At 42.7% G+C, this 19,053-nt stretch overlaps 1 protein-coding gene across 3 annotated transcripts in view; it reads left to right on the forward strand.

The window, feature by feature from the left end:
- Positions 1-5,592: 5,592 nt before the first annotated feature.
- Positions 5,593-19,053, forward strand: part of LOC125768685 (myocyte-specific enhancer factor 2) — a 30,054-nt gene continuing 16,593 nt past the window's right edge. The window contains exon 1 of one of the 3 annotated variants that reach the window (XM_049436702.1): positions 5,593-18,845. The gene's annotated coding sequence lies outside the window, so the exon portion shown is untranslated. The remainder of the gene's footprint in view (positions 18,846-19,053) is intronic. The other 2 variants (XM_049436701.1, XM_049436703.1) reach the window with 2 other exon arrangements.

Raw genomic sequence — 19,053 nt, forward strand, 5'->3', positions numbered from 1 at the left:
GCCGACTGGTTTGGTAGCGCAAAGCCTTTCTCTTTGTGGCTATTGAGTTGTTTGTCTGTAGTTACCTTCTGTACCGGTATATTTCCACGTGTTGCGACAGCAGTGGTGTGTGTGTGTGAGTGTGTGTGGAGAAGAAACCGAAAAAGAAATGATCATTGTGCTCAAAATTGGCAAGCCGTCTGATCTGTTCATACGTCCATCTTCCAATTCGTGTTAAAACGCGAGAAGGAAAGCTCTTCATTGCAAAAAACCTATCGGCTAATGCGTTTTAGCTGCTCATGGGAATTAAGTTTCATACATTCGGTGCGAGGAAAGGGAAATTATATAGAGAGGAAACGAACGAAAAAAGACGCACAAAAACAATTTTGCCAGCATTATTTGGTGGCATTGATTTTTGTGTGTTCCTCTGATCATATGTTTGATCTTATATGTCTTCGGGGACCGTAACGTTTTTGAGAAAGAAAAAAAAAGAAATGTTTGCAACGACTTGGTTCCTTTTAAAATTTCGCGGGTTTTCTACAGGAAAAAATTGACACGGGATGATTTTTTTGTGATTTTCTTTTTTTCTTTTAGTCAGCATTTGTCATACCTTATCGAGCATGTATAGTTCCGCTTTGCCGCCATCTGAGCGTAATTGGGACCGAGCATTGTTGTGCGTGATGTTTTGTGAACCATTAACCTTCACCTACAGGGCTCGCGCAAATGTGGCAAATTATTTAACGTGTGTTTTTATAATTTCAAAACAACGTTTTATTCTCATGGTGATTCTGCGTGTTTTCCTAGTATTCCAAAAACGCGCCTATCGAGAATTTCGATTTAAATGCGTTGGAAAAAATGTTTTTCTCTTTTTAAAAACCTCGAAGAAAATGTCATGTAAATAAACAAAAAATTGCAACGGTTTATTTGTCTTCGGGCCTTCTGCGTGCTTTGGCGCATCAGGGAAATATTAAAGGAAGTGGCTTGTTTGCGCGTGTGCACCGAATAGGAAAACCAGTAGAATAAGGCATCAAGCAGCAACATGGTATTACCATGGAGACGCGCTTTTCACTGGCATGCCTAGATTTTGCGTTTCGCCGGCAGCGTATTCTTTCGTTTTCATCGAGATGGAAGAATGCAGATAATAAAGGTGCCAAAGACGCGCTTTTGTGTACGTTTTTCACGACCAGGTTGGCCTGTTTTGCACTAGCGATGGTATAAAAATAATTTCCATTTTCAGGCTTGTCTTTAAGGCCGGTTGCTGTTGACGACCGGGTACACCAACGCATCATACACATACATAAATACGCATGACATTTATCTCTCGTCTATAGCATTTTTTTATCAATCTGATCGCTTTTTCGTTTCGATGCGGGTTTGGAATCTTGGATTCAATTGGATGAAGGATTGCGCCAATCGGCATAGTAGACAGAAAAAAACTTTACGGAATGTTCCTATTCGAATTTCTTATGCTCTCGTGGAAATGAGAGCTAAACTGGATGGTTCTTCAAAAGAGACAAGAACGTCGGTTTCCGCTGTTCGCTTCTCGGATATGGAAATCCTTAAGATGTGTTTATTTGAGCATCATTTCTACACCGTTGTACTAGCTAACTTGCATGAATTCGGAAATGATACAAGAAGCTACATTGGGACATGGTTGGTTCTATGAGGTAAACAAGCAAGCAAAGAAGCTTACCGACAATTCTAGTTTCCTGTCGATATGAAGGAGTTTCGTACAAGTGTGTTTTGAAGCGAATTGCTACCCATACTTTTCCGTTGTTCAAAAGTTTCCCCGAATTGGAATCAGGTGTTGATGGTCTGATACGAGCGTGCGTGTCTTTGAGATACAAATAAAATGGAAGCTCGAAAGGGAATGACGATGTAGAAGAGTAAAAAAAACACTTCGAACGTGACTATAGCTTCCCAAACGGATGACATTGATCGAAGCATCTAGAGAATGCCGACATGTACAATAAACTGTACCATGGTTCCCGGAAAGGATGATTTCCACCTGTTGGTGTGCTGAAGGCGCAATGAAGTCGAGCATATTGGAGCTTGCAGACACGCAAACGAATGGACGTTCTTTGAGTACGCCAGGATCATCAGGTTTCCGTGGCAACGTCTTTACTGGAGAGAAGGGAAGACATAACAGCGAGAGGGATATGTTTTGGAGCACTTGCTTGGATCCTGGCTGGATGTGCTGCATTTAAGTTTTCTGTATCTTTGGATCTCTCATATCAGGGAAATTGGAGAATGTCAGGTAAGACAACATTCACCCCCGCAAAGTCCCATAATAGATCTGGCCACATGGGGAGGCACAAAAAGGCAGTGCCGCGGGAAGGTACGTTCATTGGACGAAGCAACAAAAAATGCGGCATTTGATATGAGACACAAAATTAATAGCTACGAGGTTTGTCTGATGCTACGAGACACAAGATAGTGCTGGTTGGAAGATGAATGTTTGATGCTTCTTCTATGCCGAACAAACCCTACGATATTCCCGATTATCCTCCAAGGATGGTTTATTACCTCCATCAGTGGTAGATACGAATTGTCTGATGACTTATTAAAGTACAATTCGAAGAAAAAGCAGTACTACAGTATCTCGAACAGTACATACTCTATTGTGTTTTAGGTCAAGTTTCAGAAACAGAACATTTACCAGAATTGTTATTTTGTATGCATAAGGAATTTGACATTGAAAAAGTTTAGTATATTTTTTAAAAGAGTGATGGAACCTGATCAACTGCTTGATCGAAGCATAGAATTAGATTTTCATTCAAGGCTATCTTCCGAACAGAGCCCCGTATCTGATAAGTAACCAGTTTTTTTGGACAGATAGTATTGGAGGGAAAACCCAAACGACTTTTGGCGAGTTGCTCTTTCTCACCATTCGGTTCAAGGCTACGACATCAACACAAAACCGATCAAATGTTACGGAATCGAATGAGCATCTTAATCTTGCCCGTCGACCGCTTGACCTTTTTTTGTGCTACTCTTGATCCTGTTCCCCTAGTTAGAGATCTTCTGCACCCACGGTTATTCGACAAGTCCGCTTTTATTTCGTGTTGAAACTGTAACATGTTCATACTTTTTAAAGAATCATTGTTCATCGTTTTTAAATAATTTGCTCTGACAAACTTTTTTACTATGTATACGTAATTTTGATACGAAGTTTCCTAATAACCAGTTCCAAGTGTATTATGTGCAAAGAGGCAATATGAGTTTGTTCTTTAACGAAACCCCTCGTCATTCTAAGTTGGATTACATATGGAGGTTAAAAAATAGTGACAATTAGGAAAAAGCTTAGGTCACGTTGTCCAGTGTGGTAACGAAAGACAATGGAATAAAGAAGAATTAATGGACTGGCTGTTGAATACAGGTTGGGTTGCTTTTATGCCATCAACCAGTTCACCAAGACATGGGAGACACTTTTACATGCGGGTTGAAGGATGGATTGGGTGACCATTCTACCCCAATTTTTCATTAGACACTACCGGTGTGTGGTGGAAAGAAGGGATAACCTGAACCATTGCCAAAATGTTGCCATCTTCGTTTGACGGTGCGCGTCTTCCATCTTACTCTGTCAAGAATATATGTATAAGCGCAGTTCGCGATTCATCTCGTCAGTCGCTTCCTTCTTGAGAATGCGCCAGCCGTCGCGGTGAAGAAAGAAACATTAAAATTGTTTCGGCATTCGTCGCTTCGGTGGTGGTGATGAGTTCGATGTCGATGAGGAAATGGCGACATTCAAATGAGAATACCTTCGAAATGTAGACGAGCTGTGATGTACATCTCGTGAGCAAGTTCATCCTTAGTTCCAGCATCGAAAGATCTAGAGATTAGTGACACCTTAATGGGGTTTTATGCTGCTCTGCATGCTTTTGCTATGCTCCATTAATTAGTGTCACTAGTCATGCGCTTTTCATGAAGTTTGAGGGTGCGTGAGTGTGCATTGCTGATAGCAAACATGCCGTCGCATATTTTAGTGATAGATGTATGGCTGGCTGTGGGGATCGCGATGGATCCAGGCGGCTTTTATTGCGCATTGCGACATCAGGCCAACAATCCTGTCTAGAGCATCGAAGCAATAAGGATGTAGTAGTGTGTTTAGAGGCACACTTTACTGTATTCTCGATTCTCGAGTCTTTAGATATTCTCGAGATATCGCTTAACGTAAGCCAGAAAGCTCAATATTTCCACAACATTCTCATTAGCAAACATGTTTTCTGACCCTTTTTGGCATTAGTTCTCAAATGTAAGTCAGAATACAACTACTCACATTGCTAATAAGCTCTATGAAATCGTGGTATTCATTAATAGCATATTATTAACTTTATTCGCAGATCTTTTGGGAGAATAATGTGATTATGTCTGTTAACATTAGAACAAGAATGGGGTAAGTGTGTTTCCGGTCCAAAACATATTTCGATGCAATGTTTTGTTGATCGCTATTGAGTAAACAATGGAGTAATGATCTTTTTCAAGTGTGTATTATTCGACTTAGGCATTTGAGATTTATTTATCTCGCAGTATGCTAGAGTTATTGATAATTCTCGAAGTAAAGCAATGCAATGTTCACGTGTGTTTCATTATGATCATATACGATGAAGCTAGTATGCATGTATTTGTAAATTACGTGGTGAGTTAAGAAGCGTTTCTCACGCTATAGAATATGACCTGCGCACTGACTACCGGTAACATTTGGCGCGTTTGCAGTCGTTCTACGTAATGCAAAGTGAGGTATGATCTTTCATTCGCAATGATCGGTTGATCGATCGTGGTATGCTCTGTTGAAGTGATCTGAACTGAAGTGAAGTGAACAGATCTAACAGAGAGTCTTGGGACACTTATCGACCGCAAAAATTGCTTGAAAACCCTTCAAATTGCAGCTCTGTAGGGGAACAACTTAAACTAAGAGCATATAGGTATTGCTGCCCTGTATTCTCCTTGAAAGATAAAAAATCCAAAAAGTTCTCTAATGTATCGTCATTTAAGCAGCTATATGTGTATGTATATGTTTCTTCTCAGTTGTTGTTGGTTGGGAAAAGCGTACTCGTGCAGTGTGAGTTCGGCATGTTTTGGGTGAAAATGCGCCACCGGTGGAGGTATCCAACGTAGAACCCGAACGGCCGAACGAAACCAGCTAGACGAAGCTGTGCTCTGGCCACATATTCTATTAATAGCGGTGGAAAATCGAACTGAAAATCAGTACCAAGCCAGTACCCGTACGTTGTCGTGTCGTCGTCATCGTCATCATCAGCTAGACATAGACGTGGTGGATAAGTGTTGTGAGTTGTTGCCGGGGCCAGGAGTAGAATAAAAAAAACGGAGAAAGCGGTTGAAGTGTACACGCTCTCTATCTGAAGTCGATGTGTAAAAGGACGAGTGGTGTTGGGTACTGCGCAAACGATCGCAGCTTGAACGCAGCTGCTGCGCAAAGTCTTGCCTAGTAATGGTCGGAAAAATGCCAAATGGCAAACGACTGATGTGAAAGACGAAAACATGCAGTTCTAGGGTACGGGTATTGGGAAGAACGTACAGAGAGAACAGGACAAAGGGCCGTGTGCGATTTGGTTACACGCGTAAAGGTGAGTTTTTGTGTGTTGGTTTTATATTCCCTAGATGTTTTGTATTGGACGGGCTACTAGTGGCGATGGTAGGCCGTTTTTGGTATTCCATGTACTCGTTGTCATCTTGTACCACGGATTCGGTACCGCCCGTTTGAATAGAATATTCGAGGTGCTTTCTTTTCTTCTTAGTTGCACATTAAGATGACTCATGAAGTGGTATTGCATTTCAGTTCTCAGCAGTTGTCCTTACCGCATAATCCTACGGGAAATCCTCACCTTACATACGCGATTATCTCCCGGGAAATGTTTTTCACTGCAATCTTTCCCGAGCCACAACATCGGATCGTCATTTTTCATTCAACCGAATGTGTATATGGGTTTTTTTTTCTCTTGGCGATGTTTCATCACGGCAGCTGGATCGCTATGGCAGGAGAATCTCGCATGCGCATACACGATCGTCTCTACCGAGTAGACGATCTTCGTCGACACCCACAGCTGAGGTGACTAACTATGTCCGGGGAAATTTTCTCGTCCAGTTCAAGATGTTGGATGTGCTAAACATCTTGCTCCTGATGCGTAGCACAGAACCAAACTGTCCCGATTAGGCGCAGTTTCTTATTATTACAGTTCTAACGACAACACTTGCGTGCAGCTGTCCGGAAAGTCTGTACATATTTTTTTTTGCATCAACGCATGTCTTCTCTTTCACTAGGGTTTGTACGGAACAGGAGCAATGATCGTCATCAGCTAACAGTTTGAGGGAGTCATTCTCTTTGAAATATTTTCGAAAAACGCTGTTTAATATTTAGTGATGAACGAAGAGATGAACTGGAATATACCTCACAATCGGCTATAAATGTTAAGAAACTAATTCTCATATTTTAGCATCTAGTACTGGGTTGTGAAATTGACACAAAACATAATCTAACCGACCTCAAAAAAGTCCACACATAGCAGAGTTCTTGGTGTGTTGATGGCGCTGATTTTATCCGCTGTTCGTCGGACGCGACAGAATCGGTATCTGCGCATCGTCCCCCGTCCATGGACGAATAGAAAAGAAAACAAAAAAAACAAACCTACCAATACAGATACACGAGTGAGCGAGGTGCGCACATTTTCCCACTGTTCCATTAGGTTCGGACTAGAAAAAGGAAGAAATTAAAAGACACTCTGCAGAGGCGCACGCGCCGTTCATCCTAAATCAAAGTGTCTTTAGTTGAGCAGGGAGTACATAGTAGCACACTGGGGAAAGAAAGGTCGGTTTGGTGCGTGCGCGTTTGTAGCACGATCGTCGGTAAATCATTAGAGTTAAGCCATGTTGGCCGCCCTAGAGCATATATCAGACCAGATGCGGAGGGAGTAGGACAGATCAGTTTATTAACGCATACATGCTACGTGTGTTCCGGATCGGGTCGGAGGAAAATGCATCGCATAGAAAGCCCCACTCGAGCACAGACCGAGCGCTGCGTACTACTGGTATTGGTGGCAAACCGTTCGTTTCCTTTGGTCGGCATACGTTCAGTTTGCCAGTTTTCCTCCCTTCAGTTTTCCATCTCTTCCTTTGCTTATTTCATGTTCCGGCCCAGATATACCTGGTTTAAGTTTCAAAATGCGCGTTGTTTTCGGTTTGCTCTTTTAATGAGCACCGGCACCAGTAAGCGACCCTTTACGGGCACTCTTTTCTGGATTCTATCGCTCCGAGCGGGGTGTGGTGAGCACCGTGTGCAAGGGTGGAAAATGTCTCGATCTTCTCGAGATCCTAATTGCTTCTTCATTTCCATCTACCCATGCTGGTTGTATGGACCAGTCCGGATGGGTAAGAGCTGATGATGGGATTTCAAAGTCGTCGTTCTCGTTCGTTCTTCAAGATGTCATTCCACTTCCATCCGAAAACGCACTGCGCCTGGCACGGAGGCACGTGCTGCAGCCGCACGACGAATGCGTTTCCGGTGGCGGTTTCATGTGACATGCACGTTTTAAATTGAAGCCGAGATATCGTCCAAAGCAGACAGCACACAATATCGAGACGAAATCTCTCGGGGAATAGGAATGGGTATGGGTGGGATGAGTTGAGTGTGTCTCGTGCGTACGTTTCGTTGCACGTTTTTCCGGCTACTGAAGATACGTTTGGCTGCATTATTGTTGGCGACTGTTGTCCTAGGAAAGGATGTAAACGGAGGGGAAAATGGTATCCTGGGTGTGCTGTCATAATTACTGCAAGGAAACGAGTGTGCGGAAGGCGGATGAAGACTTACGAGAAGCGTTTCCATTTCGTAAGGCAAAACCTCGCTTAACTTCACAAACCTCACCATCAAGCAATTCTGGAACGAACGAAAAATGTCATTACCGCCGGTTCTGTGGTGTTTTTCGATTTTACCAAGATGCAATTACTTGTCTTTTTCTTATGGTTACAAGTTTTCCGTCTCCGCTCCTCGCAACGATGGGGTTTTTATTAGAGTTGTTGTTATTTTTTCGTTACCGAAGATATTCATCTCGATAGGGGTTTTTGCTGCCCGCTGCACGCTACATGGTCGTCATCCATTCGCGTCAGAAGTCAAACGCTTGTGGGTGGTGAATGAAATGGAAAACTGGCGACGTGCCAGGAGCGAACGAAAGTGACGTCTTTGGATGTTTGGAAAACATCGAACCGAAAACTGAGTCTAACGGCAACAAATATAAAATAATAACACTTTTGAAAAACACACTCCGTACAAGACCAATGTTGATGAAACTCTATACGAATGCTTGCCTCAACCGTGAGCGTGTGTTTTATTTTTTCATTTTATATCTTTTTTACTTGAACTGTTCGATGATTTTTATATTTTCTGATCCTTTTTTCGGAAACTTTTTGTTGCTGCGCGTTGTTGGCTAGGTAGGCAAACTGGGATATTACAATGCGCCGAAAATTTGCAGCTCTTGAGCTGCTCGGATATGAATGTAATCAAATTATTCGCGCACGTGCTCCTTTCGCGTACCGTTCGCTGGAGAATGGTGCGATTGGAAAGTGGCAAGACATTGCCATAGAATGCTTGTTAGCAATCGATCGAATGGAAATTCATGATTTTTTCTACCACAAAGGACCATAAAGAAGATACGGTAAACGGTATACGGTGTTGCATGAATTATGATTTCCTTCTGTAGCTTTACAAGATTTGGCAAGTTTAAAAGTCAAATGTTTCGGTTTCTTTTGGTACGTGTTGACACAGTACATGAAACAAACTTCTCCTTAATGTACGTACGTTTCTAGCGAAAGAGGAAAAGATCTTTAGTTATTGATGCTTTCTTATTGTATCTAATAACACGAACTTCTAAGGGTTACACGTTTAGCGGAAAGCTTTTTTGTGTACTTCCGGTAGAGAGTACCTATATGTTGCTTTTCATCATCTGTTCTCTCATGATGATTGAAAAATCATTTTCAAAGTTACCAGAGTACGGAACGGAAGTATGTGGAATGAGTTGTTTCGTTACCATTATTATCCTGTTTCGCCCTCATTAAAGCACGTTTTTTTGTACCGGGGTGTCGTTAGCAAACTGTCATTTTTTACTCTCTACAGCAACCAAAAAAGCATCTTGGTGAGTGTTTTTTCGTTTTGTTTTGCCTGTCAACTCTCCCGCTCTTCCGAACCGTTTTGTCATGCCGATTGTCGAAAACCTCGGGCGTGAAATATTAATTTGTCCGTGGTGCGTTTCGTACTTGTTGGGTTGTTTTTTTGTTGTTGTTGTTGGTCCCATTTCATCTTCTTGTATCCTTCCTCCCGGCTCGTGTCGATTTTTCTCGCTTTTCTTCGCGAGCTGTTGTTCAAACGCAACAACCTACCGATCTGACCTCCATCGTTGATCTCCTCGGCGATTTCCTCTTAGTCGAGCTGTTGCTACCGTTGCTTGGGTTCGATGTGGCGTTGCGCAACCAACCAAAATCCCAAGAAACTGTCGAAACGTGCTGACTTCGGGTGTCAAACGCGCGCAGCAGTGAATATATCTTTGAATGGAAAATGAGGTGTTTCCCCGTGTGCGCGTTTGTGCGATGTAAAAGGTGTGTGAACCTTTGTGTGCTGTAATCGACGGACTGATCGACGTCTGGGCGTGTAGGTGGATGGTTACCGTAAGGATGCAGTGAACGCTTCTGACAGGATCGCAAAGAAACCGGGCTAAGAAAAACAAAATGGTGCCTAATTTATTCGAATTTTGAAGCGGTTGTTCTACCACGATGGAATCTTAATTAGGGTCTCTGTGTGTGGAATATTTTTATACCGTTTGATATTATTATGCCGGCACTTTCCGGTTCCGAGAAATGAAGAAACGTGAGTATAAATTGAGTAAGACGTAAGGAATCAATCAAATTGAACCTTTAACTAATGCTGAATGTTGAATGTAATTTTGCTACTTTACCGTTAGTAGAGTTGGAATTCAACTATTTCATTGCCGGGAGCTACGCATTGACAAAAAGTCGAGCCTATAAATATGATTCAAAAAATGTGTAGCATGCTTACGAGTATAATATGTTTACTTATGCATGAGAAGATTATTCAGCAGCTCATATTTCGGCGGAGTGGAACTCGTCATGTTGTATCGCATTATAGCCTATTTTCATGGTATCGGTACGGGGCTCATGTTTCATTATTTTTGCAATCCAAAATTCGACTCCATACTTCTGCTGCTGAACATTCGCGCAAAACAATGAAAGTGGAACTATTTATTTTACATGGCTTGAATTCACATATGGGGAATCTAAAAGCACCACTTCTAGGTGCTGGCCTGTACTCATTCATTATCTCTTTTCTTCGTTCTATCGCTCATTATTCTATTTCGTCTTCCTGCAAAATTGTAGCAACAGAAACCCAAGTGTTGTGGGCTCCTTTTTTCTCTCTCCATGTTTTCAATGTTGCTGTTTGCGTAATTGGAGCAGATGTGGCTACTGTCTGCTATGCGCAACCGAATACCGTATCGTACTCCGGTTGAGCATTCAAATTTGGCGATCTTTATGCGGTATAATGAGAAAAACCCGCTCGTTTTTTGATGTTTGAATTGCGTGGAAAGGTTAGTGAATTATTGTAATAGCTTGAGCAATATTTTGCTCACATTTTCGATCATTGCAGCTTGTGCAAGTCATTCAGTAGGCTAATTTTTTATTCTTCGCTAAACATTCGTTGCGGGTCCGTTGTTCTTGATAGTTCTTGCTGAGACAAACCAAGCTGGCTAGAAAGAATGATAGCGATAGCGGTGTAATCAACGACCACGTTCGCCAGCCAGCGTACGCTCGCATTGTGTGACCCCGAGCAGACTTGCCGACACATCGCATCTTACTCCTGCAGAATCGATTGGCTGCGCTGGCTGGAGCGGCCTGTGACACACATGTGTTTATCGCTTCAACTAGCAAAAGGACTACGACCTCCCGTCCGAGTGCAGAGGCAATCCCGGCACTTCGTCTTTCAGTGCTTTTTTTATGTTTCTGTTATTTCTGTATCTTCTTTTCGCTCCTTCGTGTCCTTTCCTGAATGGCCCACTTGGGAGATGCGATCTTGTTTTCCAACATCTGGTCGAGTGTCTGTAACATTTTAGTCACTGTGGTGTGTTTCTTTGGTTACTTTTTATCTTTCAACTATCCTTTGTAGTCTAAACCGCATCAGTAACCAGGATTTCGACCATCGTTTGGAACTCCAGGGGGAACATCATGCCAAGCGATGGTTCTGTATTTAAAGGAACAGCAACGGTTTGTGATGGCTGCGATTTGTAATTTCTTCCTGGTGGGTTTCTCTGTCCATGAGAAAAATTAGATCACCCGTCTCGGCATGAGCTTGGCAATAACACACCGTGTGACGATCAATCCAAGAGAGAAGTAGAGAAACACGTTGATCAAAATCCCGATCATGTGCGATACGAGCCAGAAAATGAATTTTATGACCAGCGAGTATTAGTCAGTTGCGGAATGCAGACAAAAGAAGAAAACAGCCCGTCAAATAGCGATAAAATTCTCCACCATTGGGATGGAAACAGCGTGGCTAAACGATTGAAATTTCTGCCCTGCTCGTGTGGTCGTAAAAAACAGGCAGATGTGTGTATGCAAATGAACGTGCAGAAGCCGGAAGGAGTGGTTCGAACGCGAAGGGCGACCCAATGCGTATGGAACGTATTTTATTGCTATCCGGTAGCGATGTAGCAGCCGGCTTTTCTCAGAGATGGTGCGTTTATGGATGTTTTCCTTTTTTTCGGCAAGCAAAACCGTTCGGGGAGAAAACAGAGCAAGACCCTGGGATGCGCTTCCCGGTCGTCTTTGCCATTAGCCGGCACGCGCTCTTTCTTATGAATGCACAGCAGTGCAGCAAGCATAATGATTTGTTTCGATGGTGTCGATGTTTTGAAATTCGAACACGCAGATGGATGGTGTTGCAGTTACACAAAAGGGTTCCTGCAGCCGATTTCCGATGCAGAAAGCAAACAAAGCGTTCATTTGCTTCAAGAGAGCGCAATTGTTTCTATATTGTCAATTAGTTTCCTGCAGTATGATGCGAGAGTAACACTACTCATTTCTTCCCCGGGGGGTTGAGTACAACAGAATAATGACAAACGTGACTGTAAAGCTGTTATACGAAGCATCACCCTCTGTGATGCTTTTCTGGCTTAGAGACGAACTTTAAACAATTGTTTCGTTTTAAAAGGCGCCTAATAACGATGCGGTGAGACGGAACCATGGATTTGGGGTGGAATGACAGTGAAAAGGCTGCTAGAATTTTAAAGGTGTCCGTTATGAATCGGTTAGGAGAATCGCATTTGCTAATAATCAAAGCACGATCGTATATAGTCGTGGAGTGATGGTCAACCAGCGACACCTTCGAAGCGGACGACGATCATTGGCGAGAGCGTGAGTAGCTGTGTGAAGCATAAACTTGATTGATTTGCCTGAAGGCACTCTTACCGGGTGGGCGAGGAACAAAGCATGGAGCAGTTAATTATTATCTTGGCCGTCGTAAAAATCGAAAAGCGTCGTAAAAGCGTCAATCATTGTGTCGGACTCGTTGAGAAGAATGTTTTTTTCTTCTTAAAGCTAGCGAAAGATATCGTTTCTCCAATTTTTTGAGAAATATTGTGTTATTTTCAATCAGCATTACTATATGTAATATATGCTAAAGAACGTATTTGACTGCATTATGTTAAATTTATGGATATAAAATAGTAATAGAGACGTTGATCCTGTTATACTCCATTCCCAGTGCCCGGACAATGGCCTTGGCATTCTTAAAACTGATTTCTTTGTTTTGATTTGCCTTCGTTGGAAAATAAGTTCCGTTACTAGACACAAAGATTCTTATTCTTCTTGGCATAACGACCTCTAAGGTCATGTCGTCCATTTCTGGTTTACGAGACTTATTTTACCACGTATAGCTGAATAGTCAGTCCTTGCTACCGAGGAACGATCCGGATGGGATTTGATTCCCGGTCCTGCCGTGTGGACCGGCACCGTTTATCACATACACCACCGGGCCGCCACATTCGGATTCGACAGCCTATTAGTCTATTACCACTAAGATTATAAGGGTTAAACAATTTTTCGCTTGATTCATAGCAAACTAAAAAGGTATTTAGTATTTGATTTTTATAAAGTACATAGCTCATAAGCCAAAATTTCCCAGCTAGTCGGAACTCGCTATCTGTCAGCTTTAAATCGTACAGCTGGAAAAAGGCAACGTTCCGTTAGGGTTTTCCCTGAGACGCATCCTTAAACGCACATTCAACAGGTTCCTTCACTGAACCAAGAATTGAACTCTCGTTCTATACGTGCGTTTATCTGGTTCACGCGCATTAGTTCACTGGTTTCCCGGAGCATATTCTCGCAGAATCCACTTCTATCGTCTTCCTGCCCTGATCAGTACAGCAAAACACGCAAACTTCGCTTCACGTGCCAACACACACCGCTCTATGAGGAAGGAAAAGGTCAATTGATTTCCCTTGGGCGAGATTTTTCCGATCGAAAGCTTTTTGCTGCCGGTGTGACCGTCCTTTCGCATATAGTTTCCATACCTTCGCTTTGCTCTATTTATTTCGAAAGCATCCGTTTTCGCATCCTTGTCTGGAACGTAAAATGGGAGAGCAATGTTTCCTGCCGTTGTTTATTGTTTTTGTGTAGAAAGGTGGCAGAGTCTGCCCAGTTTTCCCATCGCGTTTCCATTCAGTGGGAAACTGGAATGCCTCATTTCGCTCCATTAGCTCTTGCGCCGTGTCACTCGCTCTAGTCACTAGTGTAGATGTATATATCCGTGATAGGAAATTCCGCCATGAATGGGGTGAAAAAGGTGGAAATAAATAAGCGACAAAGGGAGGAGGTGGTAGGGTTGGGGAGAGTTGAAAAAACCCTTTATCTCCATGGCTCAACAACATTAGCTGCTTTGTCCAGCTGAATGATTTGGGGAAGCGCAGTTCCTGTCACGCTTTTCGCCGTCATGAGAGAAAGACCGTATTGGGGTGAGATCTCGGGCAGTCTGTTCACGCTGTCGAATGCGAATGTGGCATTTTTTGTGTGCTTCGGAAAAGCATACTTCCGAAGAAGCACATATACTAAGAACATCAGCGAGCGTGTCGGGATTGGCGCAAATCCAATCAGAACCCGTGCAGTGGATCAATAAAACCGCAAGCATACCGATGGTGATAGAAATCTAAGTAGTTGAGATAGCCAATACACCTAGCCCAACGACTTGTCATCCTTGTGGATCCCTCGGTAAGACGACGAAATATGCGGCTGCATCCGTTTCGATGGTAATTGAATTCAATGTAAGTCAATTCTTGTTTGACGTAAATTGAAAAATCTCGTGCAGCACACACTCACGCAACTTGTGTGTGGGAAAGAATCTCTCAAGCAGAGTCACAGCCAACAGATTAGCCTCACACCTATCCATACACGTTTCGATCCGTTGGTGGTCACCACACACATACACATACGAACATGTACAGCATCTTTGGTCTCGTGCTGTATGTGTCGTATTATATCGACCACCAGGAACCGGGTCAAACAGAAGAACGCTCCGAAAACCCTCAGCGGTGTGCTGCTTTGGATGGTTGAAGGCAGGAGATAGAGAACTGCTACAGCAGCTTTCCTGTGCCGTGTGTGAGATCAAAACACATACGCGAATGCGCGTGGAACACTACTGTACACAATCGCCGGGGCAGATCAACGCATGGGCAGAAAAAATACATACACACGTATGCAGAACACATGCTTGAAGCAACCGAACATGACCCAAACCCCATAGCTAGCGAGCAGCGAGCATAGTTTGTCACCTGGGCGTGAGATATGTTCAATGGTCGTGCTCACTAATGTGTGAGTTGAGATTCCTCATGTAGTGCTCCTCACGAATAGTGCTAGAGACACTAAGATGTAAGGGGCGGTATGTTGCGTCTTGTTTGTTTGGGTAATGTGAAGCTAATGCAGTTGACAAGAGCACAATTTAAAGTCAAGCGAGCTATCATCTCGAATGATAAAGAATAAAAACGAATCACCAATAGGACTGTTTTGATCGGAATCTACATATTTCTATACCAACGTAGGAATTAAAGAAATGGCCGTCAGGATCTTCACGAAGCATTACTGTCCCACCGTCGTTAGATTAGTAGTGGAACTTCGACCAAAGTGTCTCCATTCTGATCGATTGGTCGATATGAGTGTGTGACGTCAGTGGACGTAAAAGGCCTCCCAACATTACTTGCGCTTGGCTTAAGGAAATGCCCATCATTAAAGTGTGTGTATGCGGTGATGTAGTTAGAAAGGCAATGAGCGGAGCAAAGCAGAAGAAGGTCAGTTGTTGATTATATGTTTTCGTTTTCCATAATGTCAACGATTCATGGTCATGTCATTGAGTAGCAACTGTGCGAAGAGAAAAAAATTATAAAAAAGGAAAGAGGAAGAATCTGTATAGCTGAATAGAAAGATCTATTAGAATTGGTTTTTACATTGTGAAGCTTGTGAAATGAGCGTGTGTATAAATCTTTTTCCCAAGGATAGGTACGAGAATGTGAGACTTGAGACGAATATTACGCACATAATAATGGGAGATAATATATAATACTAGCAAAGTTTATAAATTCTTTGAGGACTGGGCAAGGGAGGCCTTAAATGTAGGTCATTTTCTTCTCATTCGGAAATTATTGATCATCGTCGAGGACCACCAGAGAAGTGCGGTGTGGGACTGGGACAGATTATTTCGTCTCTGAAGCATATAATCGTGATAGTTCCCCGAGAACTTTATGTTGAGCTTCTCAACTACACTCCTCGCTCGTGTGGTTCAAATAACACGAAAATTGGAAAACACACGGCTTGCAATGTGTGTCCTGATTGAAAGAATCGTTCGTGTCCGAACGGGGTTGAAGTTGGAATTATTTATGAAAATATTGTCCCGGAACAAGCGTTGAAAAATCGATATGGAAGGGGATACAAGATTTATGTTTCTCATCGATTAGGATCATTTCCTGTCTTTAGTTCATTTAGCGATATAAAACAGTGGTGGAAAAGAATAGAGTCGCATCAGCCTAGCCGAATTGTATAAAACTGTTGCGCACAGATTGTATGTTTTTTTATTGAGTTTTACTATGGACGATGGACTAAAACGCACAAGACATTGAATGAATTTAAAATACTTTGCCAGGAGTAAGGCGTGTTTGTGTTTTGAGTCTAAAATAGCTCAGTTGCGTTTTTTGTGTTCGCATGTTTTAATGAATGGAAACTACTCCATCTATCTCTCGTCCAGAAACTGGACCCCCATCGAGGGCGGTAAAGTTTTTCAAGTTTCCTTTCCACACCCATTCCCACTCCTAGGCTGTTGCTGAATGAAGAATGTTACACCTACATAATTTACCGTTTGGAAAAGAGAAACAACAACTTTTCCGATTTCCAATACTCTCTCTGGTTCCGGTTGAACAGTATAACAGTTCGTCTTATTCGGTAAGTCCAATGTTGGACAGATGTGTATATCGCAGTCTACTATTGTATCTACTTCCTGTGCCGGGTCAGCTTGCGTGGTGTAAGTTGTTTGTTGTCTTGGGGAACTCTTCACTAGAGAATCTGAATAAATGGTGGAAATTTGCAGGAATGGTGTTGGTCTGTTATCGATTTGTATGTGTATTATGTTAAATATTTAACAGATTCGTCCGTGCTTCGTTTGCCATGGATAGATTTACTGAATGCAGAGGTAAATGTTTGATTCCAGGCCGGAAAATGATCTTCAGTAATGCTGATAATCACGTTCTCCATCACTGTTGATGGGAACTGGAAATGAAGACGGTGTGTCCAATGGAGCGTGTAAATTGCAGAACCTTTTTTTATTGCTAGCAACATCCTGCTCTACCTCTACGTGGATGTTTCTATAGCATTCGTTTGCCACGCGTGGGGTTTTACTGAAAGCGCCCACGTGAACGCAACGCGTGTGGCCTACCGTGCGTCTCCATTCAGTTGTGTATTATTTTAAAATCCTCCATTCGCTATGTGCACCTTTACTAAGCGTGCTGTGTTGCAGCATAGCGAATGGTGTGGAGTTGAGAGTTTCGATTAAAAGCAAATAACGTTTAAAAAACACAATAAAAGTTTGAAGCAAAAAAAAAACGATAGACAAACGGACAATGAGGCTTATGAACATATATTAAACATAGAAAATCAACAACCTCTAGTTCCCGGTACAATGGAACGATTGGGAGAATATGAAGAAGGGAGGCATGAAACCTAGAGGTGCAGACAAACACGCACATAATTTATCACCACCACATGGAGTGACAAATGATCGAAACATATGCTGCTAACAAATCATTTTCCTTTCCAGTGTGGCTGTCGTGGTTGTCTATGCTTTTCCTCACATTGCAACAAACCAACACCAGTACGTGTGATAGAAAGCCATGTGAGAATGTTTGTATGTATGTGTGGGAGAGAGAGAATTTAATGTGCCCTCTGCATTGAGTGCAGTTGCACACAGCGGTAAAGGCGATGAAGATGGGCACGAGCGTGAATGGAAGAGAGAGAGAGAGAGAGAGACTTCACTCAGCTGGAGGTGGATCTCAGACAAGAAAATTGGAGAAACTCATGCGAATGGAAAACATAAATGATAAAATGTCGAAAAAGGATAAATGAGAGAGAAAGAGAGTAGTAAATATGTTGGTGTGAGATGTTGTTTCACAAAGCATGCAACCGAACCATTCTGTACCAGCCAACGCAATTCGTTCCACCATTTTCCATCCATCATTTCCTATTTTTCCCCTATATGTATCACAGAACGCTCGGATTGATTCGGTGCGGTTCGTTTCGGTTCGTTTCGGGTTGATGATTCGACTCGGTTCAGTACGGTTGTTTTGCACCGATTTTTCACTCCTATGTTCGCGGAACTCTACTTGGCTGCGGATACGCACATTCCTTCACAGGCCACTATCCTGCGAACGCACGTGTCAAAGTAGGATAAAAGAGATATTCACGGGCAGAGAGGATTGTGCATATGTGTGGGTAAGTGAAAATGAAAGCATTGGTTTTTCCATCAAGACCAACGTATGTACTTCGCTGTATATGGCACAAAAGGTGATGAGAGGTGGAAATTTTCTTCGTCTCACGGATGCTCTTGTTTTCATTGGGCTGATCAACTAATATACGCATTTTAGGAAATTTAATGTAAAAAAAACTTGGTTTAATTAAATACAGTGGGACTCATTTATTGTAGATTAAAGCATAGTTGAAATTCATACAACAAATTCAAATAAACTATGTATAACCATGCGCGATTAGCAATGAGAAACAGTTCTCCGATACAGCTCACTCACAATTGGTGAGTTTATGTATTCGCACATCTTGGCATGGTGATAAGAAGATGATCAAATATAACCGATAATGAGTTAGTGACGAGTGAAGAGAGCGAAATACCATACATTTCGACCTCACGCGTACAGATTCTCGTTTCACACAAAACATACACTATCCGAGCCGCGATCGGTCGTTTCTACGCTTACTCACGTCTCTCGCGTTTGCGGCACACAGCGTGAGGGACGTTCTTCTCACCCACGCTATTCACTCTGGGATCGTAACGCGTACGGTACGGACGTGCTTTTTGTGTTGCCTAACTGGCTGTTCGATTTTCCTGCTAGTGCTGCTGCTGTACAGAAACGGCCGCAGCAAAGCAGAAGTAAGAGCACAGTGACGGCCAGTTTTCTCGTGAGCGCACACATCACGATAGTGACGTGAAAATCCGTCTGCAAACGCAACGACGACGGTCGACAAGGCGCAAAAAAGGCAAAAAATATTACAGGCCCGAACGCGTCGCGCTTGGTCTTTTACGGTCGGTGTGTATTTTTTTCTTTTGGTTCGTGGTCCACGGTAGTGTTAGAGATAACGTCGTTCGCCGGTGCGCGATAAAGTGTGTGGCGAATGTGCGAATTGGAAGTGAAGAAGCAAATAATCAAATAAAGCGGTTTGTGGCGGTGAACGAAGGTGGCGAAGTTTGTTGCGGTACACGCGCGTCACCTACCGCTACCATCCGATGGGAGAGTG

The sequence above is a fragment of the Anopheles funestus genome, chromosome 3RL (assembly GCF_943734845.2).
Source record: "Anopheles funestus chromosome 3RL, idAnoFuneDA-416_04, whole genome shotgun sequence".
In the NCBI taxonomy this organism is placed as follows: Eukaryota; Metazoa; Arthropoda; class Insecta; order Diptera; family Culicidae; genus Anopheles; species Anopheles funestus.